At 42.0% G+C, this 23,132-nt stretch overlaps 1 protein-coding gene across 3 annotated transcripts in view; it reads right to left on the minus strand.

Moving 5' to 3' along the window:
- Positions 1 to 23,132, minus strand: part of ptp4a3.L (protein tyrosine phosphatase type IVA, member 3 L homeolog) — a 60,577-nt gene that overhangs the window by 33,260 nt on the left and 4,185 nt on the right. For 2 of the 3 annotated variants that reach the window (XM_018266434.2, XM_018266432.2), the window contains exon 2: positions 5,255 to 5,350. The gene's annotated coding sequence lies outside the window, so the exon portion shown is untranslated. 3 annotated transcript variants of the gene reach the window in all.

Here is a 23,132-nt window from a genome sequence, read left to right on the forward strand (position 1 = left end):
ATGTCATGTGACTTGTGCTCTGATAAACTTCAATCACTCTTTAACTGATTCGTTTTGAAAAAAAAAGATTTTTTCCCAAGACAGTATCCCTTTAAGGTTATTTCTAAATGGTATCGACATTGTCTTTTTTTGTCTTTATTCCCTGCACTGCTGGTTCTGACTCCTGAAACAATGTAGCAGAAGACTTTACGTTCCCCTTCAAATCCATTCAAGAAATTATCAATAACGGACAGATCTTTTCTATCTAGGTTCTGTGATGCTTACGCTGACTTCACCGCACAGTTTTGCCACGAGATATCAGAGATGACAAAACCAAGTGCTTGGGAGCAGAGCGAGGGAAAACCAAAAGCATTTCCGGATGAAGCTCGTGAAGCCTCCAGGATTTAATTAGCAAGTTTCAGTGCCAGAGCCAAGGGAAGAGATTATATCCACTGGGGATAGGATGATATAAGAGCCGGACAGCTGCTAGACCAGAATGAACAAAGAAGAATGGCAACCCACAGCTTCAAGGGGAAGTAAACCAGCTAACTACAGAAACCTGGGGGAAATTTAGATGAGGAAGCCATTCGTTTAAAGGATACAGTCATTGCAGAACCAAGTACCTTGAAAAAAGAAAGGGGAACTAAAGCCTAAAATGGAATCAGGCTATAAATGGTGTATTTTATAAACTGAACTTATTGCACAGGTCCAGGGGTTGTGTAGCCCCCCCCCCCACCAGGCCTGGACTGGGAGTCAAAATAGGCCCTACCATTTCAAGTCCACAGAGGCCCAAACAGCCCCCTACCAGCCCAAACAGCCCCCTTCCAGCCCAATATATGGTGACTTTCTATGGAACCATACAGCAGCCCCTCTGGCATTTGCCAGAACCCACAGATTGCCAGTCCAGGCCTGCCCCCCCACCACCTAATCTTACTAGGCCTTTTCTGAGTGTCAGTGGCACTGCACATGCTCAGTGTGCTCTGGGCACAAACCCTAAGCCTTGTGGGCATGGGAAACCATCAAAACCTAGTGTATGCAGAATTCACTGGTTTCTGAGCGGCCATGTAAATCTGAATACCAATCTGCTTTGTATTGGGAATGTTATACTGTATAGACACTGTATATTCTAAGTGTTACATTTTATATATAATGTATATTGTGCATTGGTCCCTAAGCTCAGATGACAGCAGCCCGGAGCATGTGCTGGGCATCAGCAGAAAGGAAGATGGGGGCATCTTTGAGGGGCATATACCAGCAGAAAAGAAGATGGAGGGCTACTGCTGCTGGTTCTGACTCCTAAACAATGTAGCAGAAGACTTGACTTTCCCCTTCAGATCCATTCAAGAAATCATCAATAGTGGACAGATCTTTTCTATCTAGGTTCTGTGACGCTTACACCGACTCCACCGCACAGTTTTGCCGCGAGATATCCTTGATGACAAAACCAAATGCTTAGGAGCAGAGCGAGGGAAAATCAATTTAGAGCAGGGATAAATTAAGAGCAGTTTACAGGGTCGCTGACCCTTACTTCACTGGAGCTGCTTTAGAATGACACTTTCCACTTCAATATTAGAAAAACACATCGAAAATAGAAAGTAATTGGGAAAAGTCTTTATTTCTGATGAACTATCCAAAACCAACTGAACTGGAAAAAGTGTTGGAAGGTGAACAACCCCTTTAAATGGAGTATTTGGGTCCCTTTTAGCGCATGCCAACAGGTCCGACTGCTCAGACGATCCCCTAAGATTTGCATTTTCTGCTCATCTGCTTAAAATAAGCAAAACAAAAATTTCCGCACTTGCAAAATCCCTTCCCACTTTGCAAGCACGAAGCTGAAACGGATGATTATAACAATCACAGGAGCAGACGTCCCAATGAATGTGCTGCTATTAAACTTCCAGCCCAAACACGTCGGGCAAAGCATCAGGTACATTACACGACCTGCTCCGTCTTTACGAACCCAAAATGTTTAACTTTTCCTGGCGCGGAGAGACAGTAATGTCAGCACGAGAGAACATTAATTAAACAGATCTGTACAGAGACTTATTGTTGAGCTTAATGTGTGCACAAAAGCAGTTTTTAATCAGCGGACCACCCAGCAGAAGTGCCTGGCCTGGGATCAGGACGCCTCACTGATGAAAGCCCTTCCAGCGAGTCGGGGGGAAATAAAGGGGAAAATTAAGCAGACACTGGCAACGATTAAATCTCATTTGTTAATGAGGAAAAGCCTGGGAGGGTATTGCCAATGGCTACGTATCACAATACACAAAGAATTCCATTTGGGGACTTTGCCGTCTGCTATAGTAGCTGCATCTTCGTGCTGGTTAAAAGGGAAACATTACTGCCTCTGAGCAGGAGCAACTAGTTGTTACCAGGTGAATATGGTTAGGTTAAAAAACTCGTTTATAAATACTGGGCAAATCGGCAGTGACCTATAGCAACCCATCAGTGACTTTTTTTTTCCAGCCTGCTGCAGGTGGGACAATGAAAGCAAATATTTGATTGGTTGCTATTGGATTTGCCCAGTGTTTATAAATGATCTAAAAGGTGGCAGTACACGGACACTGTCCGGCACGAGGACCAATACAGCAGCCGTACAAGGCGTGGCCACTTGTCAATTTGTCAAATCAGGTAAACGCAAATAAGCACCATTATAAATTTAGATAAAGGCGACATGGCGACAATCCATCGTGCGCTGCTTGATTTCTCCTCCCTGGCTATCTCCTATAAGGAAGGCAGGGAGGAGAAATCGAGCACCGCATGATGGATCGCCTTTTCTGAAGAGGAGCACACGCGGTACGTTTCGGTAAGACATTTCTTAATAAAGACTTAGTGATTTAAAAGTTTAATTTGTCTTTGTTTTATACTAACAAATTAAAAAAAATTGATGTTACTGGTCCTTTAAATGAGAAAAAAAAAATTGGCTTATAATATCCACTTTGAAACCTATGCCAACGTGAGTTTGGAAATGGCGAGTTTGGGTTTAGGGATGAAAGCCACGCAGAACTCTGCTTACATCACTGAAGGTCTAGTTCACACGCAGACCCTGGGATAGCAGTAGGCTCTTAGGGAGCGGAGTATAATTACTCTGTCTTTCACCCACCCTCAACATCCTAAAGGTTAAGGAAACAAGACCATTTTATACCAAAATAAACGCAGGGCAACTGGCAGACTCTTCCTGTACAAAACAAACAACTCCATTCTAACAGGGTAGAAAGCCGTGTACACACAGAATTAGATTATACAGGAAGACATGTACACACCCAAAAATAGATATTTGGGGGGACATCCAAACTCCGCACAGGTATATCCCCCCCAGCCACAATAATATAAACCAGGGCCCCTCTGCACTGCCATCCCTCTTTCAGTAGCAGCATTCCCACAAGGGCTCATATAGACATTATATATAGACAGCCTATGAGTAAATGCCCATTTAGGCACGAAATGCGTTAGGCTTCTTGTATTCTTATTTTATTAAAACTTGAGCTACTGAAGCAAATGGACCTCACCTCACTTTGAATTCTACCCATATAGACATTATCCATTCTTCTGCTCACAAAACTCAATGACATAAGAGATTGATCCCAGACTTTTAGATCAATATTACAAAATCCAACAGGGCAATCAATACGCAGGTATTAAAGCAAAACAGCCACAGTACTCATTTGATTGTTCCTTGGAAAAGGCGATCACCGAATAGAAACAACTTTATTTTTTGGCGTGGAGGGCCCTTTAATGGCAAAGGCCATCAGCTGGTGTGTTTCAGATTATAAAAAATCAAGCAACTCAGTTCGTTAGTACAGGTATGGGAGCGGTTATGCACAATGCTCGGGACCTGGCCTTTTTTCCGGATAACTGATCTTTCTGTAATTTGGATCTTCATACCTTACGTCTGCTAGAAAATCATATAAACATTAAATAAATCAAATAGGCTGGTTTTGCTTCCAATAAGGATTAATTATATCTTAGTTGGGATCAAGTACAAGCTACTGTTTTATTATTACACAGAAAAAGGAAATCATTTTAAAAAAATTTGGATTATTTGGATACAATGGAGTCTATGGAAGACGGCCTTTGCGTAAATCAGAGCTTTCTGGATAACGGATCCTAGACCGGTGACTGCAATGGGGGGGGGTGCGAAGATAGTGGTTAGAACTAGACTCAAATGTGGATACAAGTAAAATTCCACTTTCAGATTACATGGGGTTAGACTGAGCAACATCATATTTGGCTGAGATCATGCGCCTTGCAGACCAAAAGCATTGCTCAGATCATAGAGCTTCCAGCCCTCACAGGCATTGAACATGAGAAAGACAGACCCCCCCCCTACCCAGTCCCAACATGCAGGAGAGATGCCAGTATCAATTAAAGGTAACATTTAAAGGGCACCTATAATAGTAATAAAATTGTTTATGCCACTGGAGGCATTTTCATGTAAAAATAGTAATGTTTTCCCGCAACCAGAGTGTAGGTTCTCGATTAGCCTGAACCTCGGGCAGGGAGGAAATTACTTTACTATGATAGGTGCCCTTTAAAGTAGCGATGCACCAAATCCTCTATTTTGGATTTGGCCGAACCCCAGAACCCTTCACGAAAGATTCAGCCGAATACCGAACCAGGTGGGAAGGGGATAACATTTTTTTTTACTTTCGTATTTTGTAACAAAAAGTCACGTGATTTCCCTCCCCGCCCCTAATTTGCATATCCAAATTAGGATTTGGTGGGCCGGGGCAGAAGGATTCAGCAGAATCGGAATCCTACAAAAAAAAAAAAAAAATAGGCTGAATCCCGAACGGAATCTGAAACTACAGATAGCCAGTCTTATATCCAGCTTGAGACACATCATAAGAAATCTACAAGTCCGTTGTGAAAGGATATCGCCAAAAAGGGGGAAAACTATCGGCCATACATAATGAGGTTGGCAAATGAGTGGAACTCAATCCAATTCAACCACCCACATGCTTGGGGAAATCAAACTGATCCAACTATAAGCACAGGGGGCAATGACTGGATAATACAGCAGCCTAGGGAGGTCCCAAAATATTCCTTCCCAAAGGGATTTTAAAAATGGCCCAATAGATATCTGCTCAGCTATTGGTCGGGCAGGCCCTCCTGAGTGCCCTTCAGCACACTATACTGAAATACAATCATGAGTTGTATTTAGACACTCTGTTTACATTGACTTCTTTACCTATATGACGGTCATCTCCAACTGCCATTTAGACTAATGTAGTCCATCACAAAAGTGGAAGAAGTTCTGTAAGAACGAACTTACCTGAATCAATCCAATCTACTCTTCAGACTCGTAGGCTCTGAGGTTATATCCTCCTAGGTGCACACCCTGGAGATTCACCAGCCCTCCTTCTGGACTCTGTGGAAAGAAAACAAGCAATCAGGTCACTTTGTATGATCCAAACAAGCATTTCAAGTAAGCTTCTCAAAACCTAGCGATTTGTTCCTTTTCATGTTGGGGCCAAGGGCACGAGTAGTGGCTATTCTAACGATGGCAGGAATTATCTGGAGGTAAACACAAAGTAAGTGCGCAGAATGCATATTCTCACCAAGGCATTACTGGTGTCCTTGTTATAAGTGACCATGTTTTCATCAGTAAAAACAATCCAGAATGTAATATAGTGTAATGTATGTAATGAATGTAATATAGTAGGGCCCCACCAGTAACAAGAAGAGTAAAGATGCACCCATAATATCACATGAAACATATTTGGTGCGTGCATGGTGGGAGACAAGCCGACAGATATCAGCAGAACACTTGGATATCGGTCGGCTCGTCGATCGGGTTGGCCAGAAAATATTGATTGGTTGCCTTTGAAGGCCCCCTGAAAATCAGCCATTGATAGTGCTGAATCTTCAGATACAGGTAGAATTCTATTGTTTCTATATGTATCTTGGACAATTCAGCTATACAAAAGTGTAATGAAATTCCTGGAAAGATCGCAAGTGTAACGACCACCTTAAAGCTGGCCATAGACGCAAAGATCCGATCGTACGAATCTTCGATACATACGATTTTCGGACTGTGTGTGGAGAGTCCCTACATTTTTCATTCCTTGGTGATTGATCGTTTGGACGATCGACCAGGTTAAAAGATTTGTGGGCTAACGATAATATCTCTGCATGTGTTGCCAATCTGACGATATCGATGTGAGCTTCCCAGTAGAATTTGTCGGCCATACTTTCGCACAATTGCTGTGACGGCCAGGACATTGGCTGGTTTGTTCTCTTTGTTGCTCTATTTTATTTGAATGGTTAGTGGCAGGTTGGAAAGGGCACCGACCGATCGTTTGTCCGATATTGCAGGTAATCTGCACATCTATGGCCACCTTTAGGCACAATGGAAGAGCCAAATCCAGCTCAAAGGGAGCAACTGCAAACAAGCCCAATGTCTACTTTGGAGCCTACTTTACAAAGGAACCTTGAACATATACCACCCAGTCTCCAAAAAGTCAATGCAGTAGACAGCTGCATGGAGTCCTTAAATTCTAAAGGCTTCAGGCACAGGTTGATTTAGTTGTCACATGCTATGCAGATGCTGTTGCAGGGAGCCTGGAATCAACAGTCTCAGGTAACACCTGGCAATTCGGGGAGATTTAGTCGCCCGAACTGCTTCCCCGTCTTGCGCCGGCTATAATGAAGAGTCGACTGCTTCGCGGTGCTTCGTATTCCGAAGTCGTCCGAAGTTGCCTAAGGCGAATTTTCATTATAGCCGGTGCAAGAAAGGGGGAAGCTGTTCGGGGAGATTAGCCACCCCAAAGAAGAGATGATGAGTTGCCAGGCGACCAGAGGCAATTTTGGGCTACTATGGAAAATGCATCGCCGCGTGTGCATTAGCACAGGCGACTTTTCATTGTAGCCTATGGGGAAAAACGCTGAGGCAGTTCGGGGAGATAGTCGCTCAAAAGACGAGGCCAATTAGTCGCCAGGCGACAAAATCTCCCCGAATCTCCTCGTGTGATCTTACCCTAAGGCTCTAATCAACTGTAAACAAAGGCTTGCTCACCGATGAGGAGGCGCTCAGGTCTAAATACAGCAATAATGAATTGAGATTTGGTTCAAAATTTGCAGAATGGCACCAAAGCAGTGATGGGTAAATTAGTTCAGCAACTGTGGTCTCTAGGAGCCAACAGGCAGCAAAGCTCACTGTGCATCTCACGAGGCCATACTGATAAATAGGGTGCTATGGTTATTTGCAGCTGCTCGGCACATACTTTAGTGGATTTCCCACCAGAAGCAGCAAGCTAGATGCCCGAAACTTTCCCACAGTGATTAGTCACTTGCCACAAAATAACAGCAGAACAGGTTTTGGATATCTATCTTAAACACGTAATGTGGATACAAATCGACGCCCAACGCTGCTGTGATCTTTCCATTGCCTTTCTGTGTGTTTCAAAAGACACCTGGCCAATATCCCTTTATTTTTGGTGCCGAGTAAATGATCCAAACCACAACTCCTGTACTGGGCATCAATCCCAAGGTTCCTGGCAAGGCCTGACTAATCACTTGCCAGGGCGCCGGCTACTTATTCACTGACCCTATTTAAAAGCCACCTCTCCAATGCATTTTTCCCTTTGTATTAGTCCAATGGAAACTTTAGGCGAAGACTACACTGTGTAAAGATATTCCCATCAAAAGGTCTTGCCTTTGTAACACAGAACGATTTGTTTAAAGCTGGCCGACATTGGCTTCTGACTCGGCCAACCTTGACCGAATAAGATGCTTACTGGCCTGTATACTGGCGTGTCGAAGGAACAGATCTTGCATATTAAAATGGCTCTAATCTGAATTTTATTTCAGGGGCAAGTTCAGCAGTAGAGGGTGGCAACATCTGCATTTACGGCTGGACTATTGCCCTGAGAGTTATTTCTTCAATAAGAGACCATGAACATCATCATGTGTACAGGACAAGATGTAGCCCAGCAAATGTCAAATAATCTGCTTTATGCACAAAAAAAACACTACATATTAATTTTACTATACAGGTATGTGATCTGTTATCCGGAAACCAGTTATCCAGAAAGCTGAATTATGGAAAGTAAGTCCCCATAGACTTTATTGTATCAAAATAATCCAATTTTTTAAAATGTATTTAGTTTATCTCTGTAATAATAAAACAGTAGCTTGTACTTGATCCCAACTAAGATATAATTTGAGGCAAAACAATCCTATTGGGTTTATTTAAGGTTTACATGATTTTCTAGTAGACTTAAAGGTACGATGATCCAAATTACGGAAAGATCAGTTGAAAAACCCCAAGTCCCAAGCATTCTGGATAACAGGTCCCATAGCTGTTATTTGTGTTCTATCAGGTTTCTTATTGTAGTGTTGCATTAATAGGAGTGAGTATATTGCTCAGCAGCTATATCTGCAACTTGATCTGCCACGACATTTTGTCAATTTCCCAGCTGCCCCTGGTCATGTGACTTGTGCCTGCACTTTAGGAGAGAAATGCTTTCTAGCAGGCTGCTGTTTTTCCTTCTCAATGTAACTGAATGTGTCTCAGTGGGACATGGGTTTTTACTATTGAGTGTTGTTCTTAGATCTACCAGGCAGCTGTTATCTTGTGTTAGGGAGCTGCTATCTGGTTACCTTCCCATTGTTCTTTTGTTTGGCTGCTGGGGGGGGGGGGGAAGGGAGGGGGTGATATCACTCCAACTTGCAGTACAGCAGTAAAGAGTGATTGAAGTTTATCAGAGCACAAGTCACATGACTTGGGGCAGCTGGGAAATTGACAATATGTCTAGCCCCATGTCAGATTTCAAAATTGAATATAAAAAAAATCAGTTTGCTCTTTTGAGAAATGGATTTCAGTGCAGAATTCTGCTGGAACAGCACTATTAACTGATTCATTTTGAAAAATTTTTTTTTCCCATGACAGTATCCCTTTAATAAATCTGCCCTTGTAAATCTGAAATCTAAACATGTAAAGTAGAATATAACCATAAGTGTACATGGTAAAGACATTATTAAAAATAAAAAGCAAAGAGCAGGTAGATATGGGATGTCTTTATCCTTGTAAAGGTCTGGGAAGAGGCAATGGAAGCAAAGAATGAAAGTCACTGCTCCACTAGAGGGGAAAAGTGGCACCGACAATTCATTTGAACCTTCTGTTCGTGTTCATGGTTGACGTCCTCCTCGGCTGAGAAAAAAGGCACACGTGTTCCCTCAGATAATGGCAGGTTTACTCAAAACATTAGCATTATTTATCTGTACTGAAAGGCTTTTTCCCCCAGTATTTATAGCCCTTCGGTGCAAAATAAAGATGGAAACCAATAAGCTAAGAGCTTTTCCATGGCATGAACAGTAAGATAAGCAAATGGAAACAAAATGTGTATTATCAGACACTCGCAAGGAGCCACGGGGAAGAGTTTCTCTGCTTCAGAATGGGATCAGACTAATGAGCGTGTCTATTAATATCTGAGCTCTTCTATAATTACCAGCCTATAATTAAACTGGCCTGCCCAGCGCCCTCTATTCTGTGGAATGGCTACTTTCAGATTAGTGCAAAGCCTGCGGCTTGTTAGGAGGCTCATCCTATCATTATCTGTGGCCTCTGAGGTGCTGCTGCCTATAGTAAATACGGACACAGTCAGGCAGGGACGACTCTGGAACATTCACTTGGATTTTTGCAGTTGTTCAGGGTAAAGCCATATGAAGACAAAGGAGAATGATAAACACCAGCACTTAAAATGTATATTTTGTCTTATGAAATATATTTTATTTTCTACTGGCAAAGATGCAATTGAAGGAGCTCTTTAAAGTAGAAGAGTATCTCTCAGTACAGGCTTTCAGCTATCATAGCCTATACTTTTCTTTCTGATGGTTTAGTACCTTCATAGCATACCTATACTGGCATAAATATATATGGCCTATCTCTGTACAGGCTATGCGCAAACTTAGGGGGCTGTTCCTGCTGAATTGTGCTTAGTACAGAGGAATACCTATGCTGCCATAGTTTTATGGGATCTCTCTGTACAGACTATGAGCAAATTTAGGGGCTGTTCCTGCTGAATTGTGCTTAGTACAGGGATTACCTATGCTGCCATAGTTTTATGGGATCTCTCTGTACAGACTATGAGCAAATTTAGGGGCTGTTCCTGCTGAATTGTGCTTAGTACAGGGAATATCTATGCTGCCATAGTTTTATGGGATCTCTCTGTATAGAATATGAGCAAACGTAGGGGACTGTTCCTGCTGAATTGTGCTTAGTACAGGGGAATACCTATGCTGCCATAGTTTTATGGTATTGCTCTGTACAGACTATGAGCAAACTTAGGGGGCTGTTCCTGCTGAATTAGTACAGGGGCTTACAAGTCAACATCAGCTAATAAGACATTCTTCACATATTCTGACTGAAGTGCCAATACAACTGTAAAATTCCATACCCATAGAACAGAGTATGATCTGCAGTATACTTTTGTAACAATTTAAGATAAGCAAAGAAACAATTGTAACAATTTAAGATAAGCAGGTCTCTTGGAGAAACTGACTTGCAGCTTAAAGGGCAATTCACCTTCATTAGTGAAAACTGAACCTAAAAACCACAGAAATGTGTTCAAACGTTCAGAACCTTCCAAGTTTTGTAAAATGAACATGGTAATTAGGGGGTGTGGCTACAAAAATGGGCATGGTCAAAAAAAAAAAATATTCAGCACACAGGACATTGTTTATTCCTTTGATTCTTTGTGCTCGCATGCTATGATATTAATTGCCTAGCTTTTCCACCATCAATAAAGTAAATCACAGATGGAAGAACATTTTGGTTTCTGAAGTTGCCTTGCAAGGAGCACAGATTTAAAGAGGTGGTTCACCTTTAAGTTAACTTTTAGTTTGTTATAGAACAGCAAACTCTAAGCAACTTTCCAATTGGTCTTCATCAGTGGTGTAACTAGATATAACTGGGCCCCACAGCAAAATTATTTCAGGCCCCCAAAATATTTGACTTGAAATGGTTAATGAATTAGGGCCCCATGGGGCCACATATGCATCCTGGGACCCCCCCTGCAGCCACAGGTTCTGCTTCTTCTGGTCTTCATTATTTATTTTCTATAGTTTTTTAATTATTTCCCTTTTGACGGTTACCAGCTTTCAATAGGGGGGCATTGATCTAAAAAAACATGTTCTGTAAGGCTACCAATGTTACTACTATTTTTTTCTATTCAGGCCTCTCCTATTTATATTCCAGTCTCTTATACAAATCAATGCATGGTTACTAGGGGAATTTGGATCCTAGCAACCAGACTGCTGAAATTGTAAACTGGAGAGCTGTGATTAAAGCGCTAAAGCACTCAAAAACCACCAAAATAAAAAATGAAAACCAATTGTCTCAGAATATCACTCTCTACATCATAATAAAAGTTCATTTGAAGGTAGACAACCTCTAACTGTGGGCAACAAAATTCCCTGGCTGCTTAAGGCCTTTAAAGGAAAACTATACCCCTCAAACAATGTAGGTCTCTATAAAAATATTTTGCATAAAACAGCTCATATGTACCAGGTGGTCAGGTGATCTCTTCCTGTTACAGTTAGAGCTGCAGTATTTCTGGTCAGGTGATCTCTTCCTGTTACAGTTAGAGCTGCAGTATTTCTGGTCAGGTGATCACTTCCTGTTACAGTTAGAGCTGCAGTATTTCTGGTCAGCTCATCTCTTCCTGTTACAGTTAGAGCTGCAGTATTTCTGGTCAGGTGATCTCTTCCTGTTATAGTTAGAGCTGCAGTATTTCGGGTCAGCTGATCTCTGAGGCGGCACAGAGACCATCACAAAATGGTGACAAGAGATGTAAAAGCAATATTTACTTATATATTCCAGTTTGACAAGATTCTTTAATATGCCACTTAATTTGATATAAGCTGTTGCTCAAGTATTCGTTTTGGGTGTATAATTTTCCTTTAATTCCATCTCACAAGAAAAACTATCAATCACCACATTTCCTAGGAAACAAATTGTTGCGGAACAGCAACAGCAGGGAAAGCCTGAAGTGCTACAAATACAATATTCCTCTCTCATAATGGAGATTTATACAATGTATCAATCATTTAAAAGGCACAAAGACAACCGTGTAGGTTCCTAAGTGTAGGAAACCATTTGGCAGCATTAGCATGTAAGTAGGGGAACTTCACATGAATGTGTCAAGCCTTTGGGAGTAATGGCTCCGAGTGTTTCATGTAGGAGCCAGAGAGGATGGATGGGATCAAAGCATTCCAAGCAGCTATTAAATGATGTACAAAAAGAGCAGGGCCACAATGCACTCATCTCACAGCAGCCACTTCTATAGAAATCCCAGGGAAAAGCACATTCCAGACAAGCCGCCTGCTCTCAGACACTCTAATCACATTAGGAACCCGACTTATGTGTCTCCTCTTGGGAGATCTTTAGAGAAGCTATACCTATCCACAATTAAGCTTTACATGCCCATAAATCCATGACCCTCTTGGCCAATGGCATACAGAGCCTCAAGAAGCCACAGACCAACTGCAAGGTTGGCAATAGCAAACAGACATTACAATATGCTGCTGAAAAGAACAGGCTAAATTTAAACACAAAAAACTGTGTAATCTTCATTAGTATATGTATTTGCATATTAAAGTCGGAGGGGAAAAAAAATAGTAGAGTAGGATATTCTGAGATAATTTGCAATTGGTTTTCATTTTTTATTATTTGTGGGTTTTAAGTTATTTAGCAGCTCTTTAATTGAACAATTTGGTAGCTAGGGTCCAAATTCCCCTAGCAACCATGCATTGATTTGAATACGAGACTGGAATATGAATAGGAGAGGCCTGAATAGAAATAGGAGTAATAAAAATTAGCAATAACAATACATTTGTAGCCTTAGTTGCCAGAAGAAGAGGGGATGTCGCTGGGTGACTAATCTCCCCAAATAGCAGTGTGTGCCCTGAACCTAAAGCTGGCCATAGACTCAAAGATCCGCTCGTTTGGCGACATCGCCAAACGAGCGGATCTTTCCCCAATATGCCACTAAGGCATGGCTATATCGGGGGTAATTCGAATGTTCAATTATGATACGCCAAGGGGCTCAGACGGGTCGGTCAAAAATCAAACCTTCCCGATCGATATCGTGGCCAGATATCGATCCGGAAGACCCCATACACAGGCAGATAAGCTGTCAAATTGGTCTAAATGACCGATCTCGGCAGCTTTATCTGCCCATGTATGGCCACCTTTAGGGTAAGGCCAGACGAGGAGATATCGCCACGTCTTTTGCGCGACTATCTCCCCGAACTGCCTCAGCGTCTTTTCCCCATAGGCTACAGCGCAAAATCGCCTGCGCTAATGTACACGCGGCAATGCGTTTTCAATAGTCGCCCAAAGTCGTCTGGCCTTATCCTTAGTCCGCAGCATTTTATGTGAAATCTTATCAGAGCATGATAAAACCAAACAATCAAACCAGTAAGCAAAGAACATTTGCTAACAAGACAACGGATGGAGATAAACAACATGAAACATTACTTTGGTACTATACACACACGTGCTACGTTGCCAGGTATTAGTTGAGAACAGGAGGAGGCCTCTTCTATAGACAAAGGATACGGAGACTCCCAGCGATTCCTATAAAGATGTATCTATGGCAAGAGGAAATTTTCTGTAGGATACAAAGGTATGCCATTACACAGAACCCGAGACAAGGTCCGAAAGCACACACCATCAAATCTACAGAAAACCTGCAAAAAGGATTCTTTTACTAGCGACGCAGCTCCTGCCCCCCAGGCGCTCTTTTCTACAGAAACCCCGACTCCCTGCCGTGAGAGTGATCACTGAAAGGAACTGGCTAGAACAGGTCAGGTTTCACAACAATGAAAAAATGTAGCGCTTCCACTTATTTTGGGAACACACAGGCTGCTGATGCACGGCTACTACTGCAACTGATCTTTGTAGGGGGATTTTTTTTTTATATATTTTTGCAAGGAATGAGCACAATAGATCCTCTAAATTATAGGGAATGTTCAACATTTAAATCAACTTTTAATATGATATAGACAGATTGAGAATTTGCAGTTTGTCTTTTTTTTATAATTTAAATACATTAATCGGTGACATTTACTTTATCAATAAGATGTATTGATCACCAAATCATTAGTGCTGTCTTTTGCAACGGCGCCAAATAAATTCAGCTAAATGGGCACCAGAAACACCACCCCCACCAGTGTACATAAATGGGGGTCTCATTAAAGGGGTTGTTCACCTTTGCGTTTGCATTTAGTAACATGTAGAGAGTGATATTCGGAGACATTTTACAATTGGTTTTGATTTTTTTTGTTTGTGGTTTTTGAGTTATTTCGATTTTTATTCAGCAGCTCTCCAGTTTGTAATTTCAGCCATCTGGTTGCTAGGATCCAAATTACACTTCCTTTTCATAAATATAGGCAGGAAGATCTACACAATCGGTGCCTGATACATCCGTGTCTAGGTGCCTACGTTAAAGGAAAACTATACCCCCCAAACAAAGTAGGTCTCTATAAAAAGGATATTGCATAAAACAGCTCATATGTAAAACCCTGCTTCATGTAAATAAACCATTTTCATAATAATATACTTTTTTAGTAGTATGTGCCATTGGGTAATCGTAAATAGAAAATTGCCATTTTAAAAAAATAAGGGCCGCCCCCTGGGATCGTACAATTCACTGTGCACACAAACATACCAACAAACGATACTTGTTAGGCGACGAGCCAATTAACAGACAGAGTTCTGTCTTTTACTCCCACACTTCTTCCTGTTACAGTTAGAGCTGCAGTATTTCTGGTCAGGTGATCTCTGAGGCAGCACACAGACCATCACGAAATGGTCGTTCAAGGCAAGAGATGTAAAAGGGCAATATTTATACCAGTATAATACCAGTTAAGTAAGATTCTTTAATATGCCACCTAATATGATGTAAACTATCTGTTGCTTAAGTGTTCATTTTGGGGGTATAGTTTTCCTTTAATAGCTTTGAAGCAAAAAGTGCTTTGGATAAAGGGGGTTATTTAGTAACGAGAAGGTAGAAAGGTTGGAGAAGCACTATTTAGGACAGCGAGACAAATCGCCTCTTCTTTAGGGCGACTAATCTCCCTGAACTGCCTACCGCCGGCTATAGTGCCAGAGGTTTCCTCGTGAGGCAACTTTGGAAAACAAAGTGTTCCAAGAGCCTTCCCGCCGGCGATTTTCACTATAGCTGGCGGAAAGCTGGGGAAGGCAGTTCGGGGAAATTAGTCACCCCAAAGAAGATGAGATTTGTCGCCGGGCAAAGAATCTCCCCGATTCTGCTAGTGTTTCTCTACCCTTAAGGTGGCCATAGATGAAGGAATCCTCGAACGATCCGAATTCCCCACCGGACTTCGGCAGCCGACAGAAATCTTTTAACCTGTCCGATCGACCAATCTCCATGGGATGAAAAATGACGGGACCCTCCACACACGGTCCGAAACCCATACGAATCGAGGATTCGTACAATCGGATCTTTGCGTCTATGGCCAGCTTTAAAGAGCTAATACACAGGATGGAATGATCTACACAAGCTGGGGTAAAGGGTGTAGCTAGTTACAGAAGGTAAAAACAGGGACGAGATAGTAATTATAGAGTTGAAAATGCACACCAGCTCTAAACAGTTTCAACAAGAAATGTCAAACACAGCCTTTAATTAAAGCACTCCTTTGCTTCGCTATATATGGAGCACTTTGAGAAAGAACTTCTTGCAAAGTCAGGATGTTCCAGATGATGTGCAGGCAAATCTGTCACTGAAGCCGACTAATTATATCTAACCTCTCAAGTTTGGCCACGCAGGTCAGGTATGGAGCCTAAACCTCCATGTGCTCTCTATATCTAGGAGCTTGGAAAACACTTGGGAAGTATCCAGAAGAGGCCATTAGCGGAGAAGGACGGAGACAGCTGGATATGTAGTACCTGCCGGTCATTACTCGGGCAGCGCACACAAGTCATTCTTTGTGAGAATAAACACAACTACAAGGTCAGGAGTGAGGAAAGGTGCAAAATAAAGAGTTCTCCACATCCGCTACAGTTGATACAAATTAGGGATGCACCGAACCCAGTATTTGGTTTGGGATTCTGCCTTTTTCAGCAGGATTCGGATTTGGCCGAATCCTTCTGCCAGACCGAATCCTAATTTGTATTTGCAAATAAGGGGTGGGAGGGAAATTGTGTGACTTTTTGTCACAAAACAAGGAAGTAAAACATTTTCCCACCACGTAATTTGCATATGCAAACTAGGATTTGGTTCGGCATTTGGCCAAATCTTTCTCGAAGGATTCGGGGGTTTGGCTGAATCTAAAATACTGGATTCGGTGCATCCCTACTACAAATACATAAATGTAATGGTTCAGCAAGTGGCACATGTGAAGAGTCCCTACCCTTTAGAGCTTGCAATCATACTAGATTGTATAAACCTAAAATTACTTCTATACATACAGAGGCAAAAAACACGTCCTCTACTCTCATATACTGTTAGATTTAGGGGGTTGTTTTAAGTGATGCACCGAATCCACGATTCGGTACAGGATTCAGCAGGATTCGGCCGAACCCATATGTGTGGCCGAACCAAATCCAAATGTAAATATGTAAATTAGGTGTGGGAAGGGAAAGAAGTCTCAAAACAAGGAAGTAAAACATTATTTTCCCACTTTTCCTTTCCCGCCTCTAATTTGCATATTCAAATTAGGATTCGTTCGGTATGTGGTCGAATCTTTCACAAAGGATTCAGCTGAATCCCAAATAGTGGATTCTGTGCATCCCTCGTTATTTATTAAATGGCTATGTTTGAATCAAAACAACCAAGTGCAGGATTGTCTACATATCCCCGAAATCGATCCAACTTAAAAGTAAACTCCACCTAAATGTTCCCACATACAGGTATGGGATCCTTTATCCAGAAAGCTTTGAATTATGGAAAGGCCATCACCCATAGACTCCATGTTATCCAAATAATCCAAGATTTTTTTAAAAAAAATTCTGTGTAATAATAAAACAGTCGCTTGTACTTGATCCCAACTAAGATATAATTAATCCTTATTGGAAGCAAAACCAGCCTATTGGGTTTATTTAATGTTTACATGATTTTCTAGTAGACCTAAGGAATGAAGATCCAAATTACAGAAAGATCCCTTAAACGGAAAACCCCAGGTCCCGAGCATTCTGGATAACAGGTCCAATAACTGTACATTCATTACTTATTTTCAAAGATTTTTGAGTTAATAAAAATTGTTCCATAGCAAATACAATTCTCTCCTCTCCCTTTCACTGGCTCCTCATACTACTCCATTGTGCTCTAAGTCAGCTCTACTCCGGCCTAGACTACAGCTCCCATTATACATTGTATCTTCTGTGATGAACAGACCTGTGAAGGAGAATGGAAGATGCATGCAAGGCATTGTGGGAATTGAAGTCTTGGTTGGAGAAGAGCTGAATTCTGATACATTGTTCCTGCAAGTCTGACACACAGAGAAGGTGGCTTTTAATTTGAGTTTCATTTAGAAATAACTACAAAACTTTATGTATACTGAAAAATGTAATCAAAATTAAATTGAGATTATTAGCAAAATGTAACCTTTTACTCTGTGCTATACATTCATACCTAATCATTAAACACCTTAATCATCTCCAGTACAGGTAACAAAGCTTCCGAAGTTCCCTTCCCACCGCCATAAATGTAAACAGTCGTTGGTAAACAGAAGTACACCTCATGCATTGTGTAGTAGCCTATTACTATAGAAAGAAATGTTTTCCCACCAGCAATTTAAACTAAAGCGATGGTAAATTAGGAAGATGTGTTGCCCGCAGCGGAGGAGATTAAGCATGGTTGATAAATCATCCTGTGTTACATTGTGTATCACGGGGCAAAAAATGCAAACTCTAAACATCGGCACATTTCCAAACATGTATATAAATAGGACCTTACAACAGAGGGGCCGATACTTTGATGCAACTTGACGTAATGGAGTATTAAAAGTAATATTTTCTATAAATGGAACCACAAGTAAGATTCACCATTTATGTCACGGATTCACTTTCTCCCAACAAGGTAAAAATCACGATTGGGCGTTAGGCAATTGATGAACGCTAATAATTAATGAGGCTACAGTGTCGCTACATGAAGCTCAGTGACATGTGAAACCGCGCATCTCCTTCACTGTTCCTGGATTTGAGAGCAATTTCAGAGGTAGGGATTTTCCCTCCCCAGTTACCAAAATAGAGGGGACCATCAAACAAAGCATAGGTATTCCCCTGTACTAAGCACAATTCAGCAGGAAGAGTCCCCTAAGTTTGCTCATAGTCTGTACAGAGAGATCCCATAAAACTATGGCAGCATAGGTATTCCCTGTACTAAGCACAATTCAGCAGGAACAGTCCCCTAAGTTTGCTCATAGTCTGTACAGAGAGATCCCATAAAACTATGGCAGCATAGGTATTCCCCTGTACTAAGCACAATTCAGCAGGAACAGTCCCTAAGTTTGCTCATAGTCTGTACAGAGAGATCCCATAAAACTATGGCACATAGGTATTCCCTGTACTAAGCACAATTCAGCAGGAACAGTCCCTAAGTTTGCTCATAGTCTGTACAGAGAGATCCCATAAAACTATGGCAGCATAGGTATTCCCTGTACTAAGCACAATTCAGCAGGAACAGTCCCCTAAGTTTGCTCATAGTCTGTACAGAGAGATCCCATAAAACTATGGCAGCATAGGTATTCCCCTGTACTAAGCACAATTCAGCAGGAACAGTCCCTAAGTTTGCTCATAGTCTGTACAGAGAGATCCCATAAAACTATGGCACATAGGTATTCCCTGTACTAAGCACAATTCAGCAGGAACAGTCCCTAAGTTTGCTCATAGTCTGTACAGAGAGATCCCATAAAACTATGGCAGCATAGGTATTCCTCTGTATTAAGCACAATTCAGCAGGAGCAGCCCCCTAAGTTTGCTCATAGTCTGTACAGAGAGATCCCATAAAACTATGGCAGCATAGGTATTCCTCTGTACTAAGCACAATTCAGCAGGAACAGTCCCCTAAGTTTGCTCATAGTCTGTACAGAGAGATCCCATAAAACTATGGCAGCATAGCTATTCCTCTGTACTAAGCACAATTCAGCAGGAACAGTCCCCTAAGTTTGCTCATAGTCTGTACAGAGAGATCACATAAAACTATGGCAGCATAGGTATTCCCTGTACTAAGCACAATTCAGCAGGAACAGCCCCTAAGTTTGCTCATAGTCTGTACAGAGAGATCACATAAAACTATGGCAGCATAGGTATTCCCTGTACTAAGCACAATTCAGCAGGAACAGCCCCTAAGTTTGCTCATAGTCTGTACAGAGAGATCACATAAAACTATGGCAGCATAGGTATTCCTCTGCAGCATGAAACGACAAGGCAGGCACCCAACAGATGGATACAGATTATTTTTGGGAAGCAGCGAGTGAGCTCAGCCCAGTCTAATCTGGACACAAGACAAAGAAGAGAGCTGTCAGTGTGACTCATACATATATATGCATCCAAATAGCAATAAAACGCAGTGCGATTTCCACACAGACTCACTTATTACAAACTTCAAGATTTAACCTCTTTGTTTCATTAAGTGCAACCTGCACTATCTCTAGGTTACGGGCAGCAAAAGGCTCAAATAGCCGCTCTGGTCCTGTGCAATCAGGTCAGGCGATTATTGCTTGTCAACACATCACCGAGTATTCTCTGCCTCTATATTAGGAGCGTTGTGTTTTTTGGTTCTCAGATAGTTAGGGCACACGCTAAGATTCGGGGAGATTTATTCGCCCAGCGACAAATCGCCTCTTCTTTGGGCAACTAATCTCCCCTTCCCGCCAGCTAGAATCTAAATCGACGGCGTGATGGCACTCTGGGCACTTAGTTTTCTGAAGTCGCCTCACATGGAAGCAGTTCACAGAGATTAGTCGCCCGAAGAAGAAGCGGGTTGTCGCTAACTTATCTTTCCCAGTAACTTTGTGTGTCCCTGCCCTTAAAGAGTGCTGGAAGCAGCCATGATTCTTATGTTTTATTATTAGGTAGGGGCCCCAAACCCTTTTTTTTTTAACCTGTGAGCCCGGGGGCATGCCAAATAAGGAAGGTGATTTGATCGATCCTATGTGGATTGGCAACCTACAGGAGACTCTGCCAGTATCGTTTTTAAGAAATCAAAACTTGCCTTTAAGCTTGGAATTCAGCTTGTGTCGGCTTGGGGGTCTTAAGTGTGTGCCCAGAATTAGGCTGCAGAAACCACTGCTAGGTTGCTTCCACAGCAAATACCTACAATGTATCATTAAAGTATTCCCTGCCCTCCCACCCCACTTCCAAACTGCACCAACGGACCCCCTAAAAATTTCCCCCTTTACCTTGCACCTTGAGGTAAAGTCGAATAGTGCTGTGGGGTTCATGGGTGTCACCTCCCACATCTAACTTTTTTTGACATGGAGAATGCAAGACTGAAGTCTGGTCCAGGTCGGCTTCAACTGCACATGCTCGGTGTCAGCGACTGCTTGCAGGAGAAAATGGCACCTGTGAACCCCGCTGCACCTCTTCTAAAGCTGCAAGCTAAAGGTTGGAAAGTATTCAGGGGGCAAACCTGTGTGATTTGAGAAGCAGGGCTGTCCCAGGATATTACATTTTATCAAAGACTCACTCAAGTTTTCCCCCTGCATTTGCTGCAATGGCATCACTTCCAGAGCACAGTGCAATTCACTTGGTACAAGTCGAGGGCAATTCCAGGGTACCTTTAAATCAATGCATGACGTTCTAAGCAATATGCAGGGGTGCCATGTACAAGAATCATCGGAAATGGTTCTAGGCAGATAAAATGCTACAAAGCCGGGATTTTCAAGAGAAAGGAAAGTGGTAAATTCCATGTGCCATCCAACTGCAGTGTCCAACAAATCCTATTCCACAAGCCCAGTCTGCAGAAAGGATATAACTGCTGCTGTTTCTTTCAAGGGGTGGTTCACCTTTAAGTTAACTTTTAGTATGTTATAGAATAATTAATTCTGCATCTTTGCAATTGGTCTTCATTGTTTATAAGTTTTTGAGTTATTTGCCTTTTTCTTCTGACTATTCCCAGCTTTTAATTAGAGGTCACTGATCCCATTTAAAAACAAATGCTCTGTATTGTTGTGTATTGTTATTGCTACTTTTTATTACTCATCTTTCTATTCAGGCCTCTCCTAGTCAAATTCCAGTCTCTCATTCAAATCAGTGCATGGTTGCTAGGGTAAGTTGGACCCTAGCAACCAGATGGCTGAAATTGCAAACTGGAGAGCTGCTGAATAAAAAACTAAATAACTCAAAAAAAACACATATAATAAAAAAAAGTTGGAGAGCAAACTGGTCCCAGGGGTGCAAAAACAATTGGCTGTTATTGGTAGGCCACATGTGGAATGGCATCCTACAGGCTTTGTTTGGTAGTATATATGGTTTTTATGCAACTTAAGCTTTCCTTCAAACCAGAAATTGAAAAATAAGCTCCTGCTTTGAGGTCACAGGGAATAACATCCAAGGGGCTATAGAGCAACATGTTGCTGGGGAGCCGCTGGTTGAGGGATCACTTGTCTACATCATACTTAGTTAATTTAAAGGTAAACAACCCCTTTAAATAGGATCCCATGCCATGGAGGGTTACAGATCCCAGACATAGAGTAAGTCAGCAATCATGAGATGCACGGAGCAAACATCACAAGGGCCCAGAGTATCAGGAAAGCGAGAGATAAAGAAAAAGTCTGATGATACGTTCTTCCAATTAGAACCCATTTGTCCTATTGTTAACTGCTCGTTAGGCATAATAAAGGGTAATTAAGACCTTGTAAAAAACAAAAAAACACAAGTATTAATTAAATGTTAATTAGGAGATGCCCTAAGACGTATTGATTGCCACCAAAGCAATGCAGACACAGATTTCTTAGCAGAAATATTGTGACGCTTGTGTGTTACACTTACACACGTTGCAACTAATGCAAATAAACCATTTAATATCATCAGAGGGAAGGAAGAATCATTTTGCATGCGGTTGACATTCATTTTCATACAAGGTGCGGTATAGAAAGCAAGGGCGCAGCAGCTTCAAGGATTGTTTTGTATCTAAAATTAAAGGGGAAACACACTGGGGGTCATTTATCAAAACTGGGCAAATTTGCCCATGGGCAGTAACCCATGGCAACCAATCAAATGACTGCATTCATTGTTCTGCTTGCAGCTGGCTTTAAACAGCTAATCACTGATTGGTTGCTATAGGTAACTGCCCATGGGCAAATTTGCCCAGTGTTGATAAATGAGCCCAAATGTCTTCAGAGCATTTTCTCTCAACAACATTACAGTTTGTCTTCACTCATTTATTGTTTTTTTACGCTTTGAAATGAGGAGGCTGCTATAGAACTGCCCTTAGCAAGTACAATACGAGTGTTTATCATCCTTTTCTGTATATTTGTATTTAAACACAAGCGGGAGCTGCCATGTCTCTTGCGCAGAAGTGATGTGCACAGATTAATTTCTTCCATGGAGTTTCAGCTAAAGGTGGCCTTACACGGGCCGATAAAAGCTTTCGACAGACTGAGTATGGGGCCAGATCTCGATTGGATGGGACTAAATATCCAGTCGGATCGCGGCCGCATCTGTTCGTTGATGCGGTCCCGCGATCCGACAAGCCCGTAAAGCCACCGTTAGGATCCGATCGTTGGGCCCTAGGGCCCACGATCGGATCAGCCCACTATTGCCCACCTCAAGGTGGGCATATCAGGAAGAGATCCGCTCGTTTGGCGACATCGCCAAACAGGCCCACAATCAGCCCGCTATTGCCCACCTCAAGGTGGGCATATCGGGGAGAGATTCGCTCGCAATCGGATCTCTCTGTGTATGGCCACCTTTAGGCTATGAGTTTTGCAACCAAGACCAACATCTAAATTAGGGATGCACCCAATTCAGGATTTAGTTTGGAATTTGGCCGAATCTATCTGCCCGGCCAATCCGAATCCTATATATTTGCATATGCAAATTAGGGGCGGGGAAGGAAATTGTGTGACTTTTTGTCACGAAACAAGGAAGTAAACATGTTTCCCCCTTCCCACCCCTTATTGCATATGCGGATTCAGTTCGGGATTTGGCTGAATCTTTTGCGAAGGATTCTGGGGTTCAG

Source organism: Xenopus laevis, chromosome 6L, assembly GCF_017654675.1.
Source record: "Xenopus laevis strain J_2021 chromosome 6L, Xenopus_laevis_v10.1, whole genome shotgun sequence".
Classification (NCBI taxonomy): domain Eukaryota; kingdom Metazoa; phylum Chordata; class Amphibia; order Anura; family Pipidae; genus Xenopus; species Xenopus laevis.